Source organism: Felis catus, chromosome D2 (assembly GCF_018350175.1).
Source record: "Felis catus isolate Fca126 chromosome D2, F.catus_Fca126_mat1.0, whole genome shotgun sequence".
Classification (NCBI taxonomy): Eukaryota; Metazoa; Chordata; class Mammalia; order Carnivora; family Felidae; genus Felis; species Felis catus.
The window spans coordinates 20106448-20112447 of NC_058378.1; positions in this window are offsets into that span (position 1 = coordinate 20106448).

A 6000-nucleotide genomic window follows, 5' to 3' on the forward strand; every position below is an offset into this window, starting at 1 on the left:
TTGTTAAATTCGATTTGCTAGTATCTTGTTGAGAAATTTTGCATCCATGTTCATCAGAGATATTGGCCTTTTTAGTGAGTTCTTTGTTTTTGGAATCAAGGTAATGCTGGCCCCATAAAATGAAATAGGAAGTTTTCCTTCCATTTCTATTTTCTGGAACAGTTTGAGAAGAATAGGTATTAATTCATCTTTAAATGTCTGGTAGAATTCCTCTGGGAAGCCATCAGCTTGGACTTTTGTTTGTTGGGAGGTTTTTGCTTACTGATTCAATTGCTTTGCTGGTTATAGTTCTGTTCAAATTTTCTATTTCTTCCTATTTCAGTTATGGTAGTTTGTATATTTGTAGGAATTTGTCCATTTCTTCTAGATTGCCCAGTTTGTTGGCATATAATTTTTTATCATATTCTCTTATAATTGTTTGGATTTCTGTGCTGTTGGTTATGATCTCCTCTTTCATTTGGGATATTTATTTATTTGGGTCTCTTTTTGATAGTCTGGCTAGCAGTTTCTCAATTTTATTAATTTTTTCAAAGAACCAGCTCTTAGTTTTTTTATCTGTCCTACTGTTTTTGTTTGTTTGTTAGTTTCTGTATCATTGATTTCTGTTCTAATGTTTATTATTTTCTGTATTCTGCTGGTTTAAGGCTTTATTTGCTGTTCTTTTTTCAGCTCTTTAAGGTGTAAGGTTAGGTTGTATATCTGAGACCTTTCTTCCTTCTTTAGGAAGGCCTGGATTGCTATATATTTTCCTCTTATGATCCCCTTTGCTGCATCCCAGAGGTTTGGGGTTGTGTTTTCATTTTCATTGGCTTCCATGTACTTTTTAATTTCCTCTTTAATTTCTTGGTTAAACCATTCTTTCTTTAATAGGATGTTCTTTAATCTCCAAGTATTCGTGGTCTTTCCACCAATCTTTCCAAATTTTTTCTTGTAGTTGATTTCAGGTTTCATAGTGTTGTGGTCTGAAAACATGCATGGTATGATCTCAATCTTTTTGTACATGTTGAAGGCTGATTTGTGTCCCAGTATGTGAGCTATTCTGGAGAATGTTCCATGTGCACTTGAGAAGAATGTGTATTCTGCTGCTTTTGGATGAAATTTTCTGAATATATCTGTTAAGTCCATCTAGTCCAGTATGTCATTCAAAATCATTGCTTCCTTGCTGATTTTCTGCTTATATGATCTGTCCATTGTTGTAAGTGAGGTATTGAAGTCCCCTACTATTATGGTATTATTATCAGTGAGTTTCTTTATGTTTGTGATTAATGGATTTATATATTTGGGTGTTCTCATGTTTGGGGCACAGATGTTTACAATTTTAGATCTTGGTGGATAGACCCCTTAATTATGACATAATGGCCTTCTTCATCTCTTTTTACAGTCTTTTGTTTAAAATCTAGTTTTTCTGGGAGCGCCTGGGTGGCTCAGTCAGTTAAGCATCCGACTTTGGCTCAGGTCATGATCTCACGGTTTGTGGGTTCAAGCCCCACCTTGGGCTCTGTGCTGACAGCTCAGAGCTTGGAGCCTGCTTTGGATTCTATGTCTCCCTCTCTCTCTCTATCCTACCTCGCTCATGTTCTGTCTCTCTCAAAAATAAATAAACATTAAAAAAATTTTGAAATCTAGTTTGTCTGATATAAGTACTGCTCTTCTAGCTTTCTTTTAACGTCCATTACCATGGTGGATGGTTCTCCATCCCTTTACTTTCAATCTGCAGGTGACTTTAGGTCTAAAATGAGTCTCTTGTAGGGAGCATATAGATTTGGTCTTTTTTTTTTTTTTTTAATCCATTCTGATACCCTATGTCTTTTGATTGGAGCATTTAGTTCATTTACATTCAGAATGATTACTGATAAATATGAACTTAGTGCCTTGTGTTACTTGCAAAGTGATGTTTCTGATGATGTTCTCTGTTCCTTTCTAGTCTTTTTTTGTTTTTGGTCCTTTTTTTTCACCACTAAATAGTTCCATTTAATATTTCTTGCAGGGCTGGTTTAGTTGTCACGAACTCCTTTAGGTTTTGTCTGGGAAAACTTTGTCTCTCCTATTCTTAATGACAGGCTTGCTGGACAAAGTATTCTGTATTCTGGGCTGCATATTATTCCCATTCAGCACATAGAATATATTGTGCCACTCCCTCTGTCCCGCCACGTTTCTGTGGACAGATCTGTTGCAAATGTGATCTGTCTTCCCTTGTCAGTTAAGTATTTTTTTTCCCTTGTTGCTTTCAGGATTGTTTCTTTGTCTGTGTATTTTGTGAATTTGACTGTGTCTTGGTGATGAATTTAATGGGAGTTCTCTGTGCTTCTTGGATTTTGATATCTGTTTCCTTCCCAGATTAGGGAAGGTTTCAGCTATAATTTGCTCAAAAAACGTTCTGCCCCCCTTTTCTCTCTCTTCATCTTCTGGGACTTCTATGATACGAATGTTATTACACTTTAAAGAGTCACTGAATTCCTTAAGCCTAATTTATGATCCAAACCTTTTTCCCCCCTCTTCTTTTCAGCTTCATTATTTTGTGTAATTTTATCGTCTATATCACTGATTCATTCCTCTGCTTCATCCATCTTCATTGTCATGTCATCCATTTGGGTTTGCATCTCAGTTACATCATTTTTAATTTTGGCCTCCCTAGTTTTTTTGTTTTTGTTTTGTAACATTCATTTATTTATTTTCAGAAAGTGGGAGGAGGGACAGAGACAAAAGAAAAGAAAGAGAATTCCAAGCAGGTTCTGAATTGTCAGCACAGATGTGCTGGCTCGAATTCATGAACCATGAGTTCATGACCTGAGCCAAAATCAAGAGTTGGATGCTTAAGCAACTGAGTCACCCAGGCACCCATTGCCTGACTACTTTTTAGTTCTTCTGTCTCTGCAGTAAGGGATTCTCTAGTGTCTTCTATGCTTTTTTCAAGACCAGCTACTATCCTTATAATTGTTTTAAATTCTAGTTCAGACATCATATATCTGTATTGATTAAATCTCTGGCTGTCACTTCTTCCTGTACTTTCTTTTGGGGTGAATTCCTCCATCTTGTCATATTGTCATGGCAAACAAACAAAGAGCTTGATCCTATGTGTGTTTTGGTCTGCTTCTTAAAAGAAGCTAGATCCATTTAATTAATTAATTAATTGAAAAAAATTGGCTCTTTTGTATCCTAAGAGAAAAACAAACAAACCCCCAAACCAAAGAGGCTAGATCCTATTTCCCCTAGAACTGAAACTTTGTAGCACTGTACGATCAGTAGATTTGGTGTGTGTGAGGGGTTTGTGCTAGTCTTCTGGAGGCGGGCCTGCTTCACTGATTTTCAGGTGGACTTGCCCTAGTGGAGATGCACCTTCCAGGAGCAGGGGGACAATGCTTGGTGTAAGCTGCTCTGGCCTCCACTTGGTAGTTCTGTTTTGTTCACTGAAGTTGGTCAGTGCTGATGGGTGGGCTGAAAATGATGTCACCCCTCTCTCTTGTCCCGGCAGTGGGGAGATCATGCCTACCACTCTCTAAGCCCTCACAGAAGAGCAAACAATCACCTCTCTAGTGTCCCTGGCTTTCATCAGATCCCCACCTTCACCCTGCCTGTATCTGAGCTGTCTGCCTGCCAGCCAGGTGGCACAGCAGTTCTGTGTTTTATCTCAGGCACAAGGCTAGGTTTCAAAATTCCAAATTTTAGAGATCTGTGCAGGGCATCCACACTGGTCTCTGGGGGAGGATCTCACAGTGCTGTGGCCAATCCCTGCTTATCCCAGAAATCAGTTGTGCAACAATGCAGGTTCAGAGTTATGGTAAAGTGCAACAGAAAGCTGGCACCAAGGCATGCTGCCCTCAACCCGTGTCCCATTCTTATGTTAGTGAATGGGTTAGCTCAATGGTGTCTGTTGGGTCTTTTGCCCCTGGGAGAGGCCATGCCCTCTCCCAAATGCACTCCAAGCAGGAAAACTGCTTCTCCCTGTGCATTTCAGGGGAAGCTCAGAACATGTTGCTGGCTCCAGGGTCTCTGCCCTCCTTCCCCACTGGAGTACTGCTAAAGCCCACTAAGCCCAACCCTGGTGATGGTGCAGACCTCCAAAACTTCAGAATCTACATTGTTATTTATAAAAACTTGTGGTATTCAGTCCCTCTCCTTTTCCCAGTCAGTGGTTTTGGGGAAGAGTTTTTCTTGTGCAATTCCCCTGTGTACTTTCACTTTTTCTCTCTCACTCCTCTCTGTGATCAGATCTCCCTTTCCTCCACAGAACCCACAGCTCTTCTCTCCCCTAAATCAACTCTCCGCAGCTCCTACCTTCCACTATGTGGCAGTTTTTTCACCTCTACTTGTGCATTTTTCTTCTCTTGGTCCTCAGATCAATTGGGAGTTCAAACTGATTTGTTTTTCATCTAGCTGTGTTTGAGGACCGAAGCAAGCCTAGGGTCTCCCACTCCTCTGCCATCGTAACTCCTTTTTAAGTAGAGAACCAAAACATCCACAGATATTTTGAGGAAAGAAAGAGAATACTATGAATAAGATTTCATATTCCTAGGGCTCTTGGGAGGTTGGCCAGGATTCAAACACTGACTTGACTCTTAACAATTATATGTACTGTCTTCCATTTTAATTATTGAGTGCTAACTGTTACAGGTATTGTGAGCACTCTATGTTTCTTTTTCTTGACTATGTACCTAGGAAGTGCTGGCTTATATGACCACTTTACATTTCCACCAGCAATGTATGAAGGTTCTTTCTAACCTCTCCACATTCTTGCTACCACTTTTTCTTTTTTTTTATTGAGATATAATTGACATATGCTATTACATTGTTTTCAGATGTACAACATAATGATTCATTGTTTGTATACATTGCAAAATGATCACCAAATAAGCCCAATTAACATCTGTCATCCATACACAGTTACAAAGATTTTTGCTCTTGTGATATGAAGATCTATTCTCAGAAGATATGCAATGCAGTATTATTAATTATAGTCACCATGCTGTACATTACATCCTGAGGGCTTGTTTATTTTATAACTAAAATTTGTACCTTTTACCCACCACTTTCACCCCTTTTGTCTACCCGCCCAACACTCACCTCTGACAACCACCTATCTGTTCTCTGTATAACACTTGTTTTTAATCTTTTATTATAGCCATCCTTGTGATTTTAACTTGTGTTTTACATAATGACTAAAGATATCAAGCATTTTTTCATGTGTTTATTAGTCATTTTGTATATCTTCTTTAGAGAAATGTCTATTCAGATTTTTTGACGTATTTAAGACTGGGTTATCTTTTTATTATAGAGTTTAAAAAGTTCTTTATAGTCTAGATTTAAGTCCCTTATGAGATACGTGAATCACAAATATTTTCTCCCATTCTGGGGGTTGTCTTTTACTTCATTGATAATATATCGTTTGCAGCACAAGTTTTAATTTTGATGATGTCCAGTTTATTTTTTCTTCTTTTTTCCTATGTTTTGGTGTCATGTCTGTGAAACAATTGCCAAATCTAAATTTATGAAGATTTACCCTCTATTTTCTTCTGTTTTATAGTTTGGCTCTTACATTTAGATCTATAATCCATTTTTAATTTTTGTATTAAGGTTACACAGGGAGTTTATTTTTGTGTATGGTGTGAGGTGGGAGTCAAACTTCATTCTTTTGCTTGTGGATATCTGTTGTTCTAGCACTATTTGTTGAAAAGATTATTTTAGCCCATTGGCTTATCTTGATATCCTTGTGAAAAATCAATTTGCCACAAATATACAGGTCTATTTTTGAAGTTTCAGTGCTAATAGATTAATCTGTATGTCTGTCTTTCTGCCAGTACCACACTGTCTTAATTACTGTAGATTTGTAGTAAGTTTTATAACTGGGAAGTGTGAATTTTTCAACTCTGCTCAGCACTTTCAAGATTGTTTTGGCTATTCTGGATTCTCTTTCCATGTGAATTTTAGGATCAGCTTGGCAATTTATGCAAAGAAGTTGGCTGGGATTCTGATAGGGATTGCACCGAATCTGTGGTAAAATTG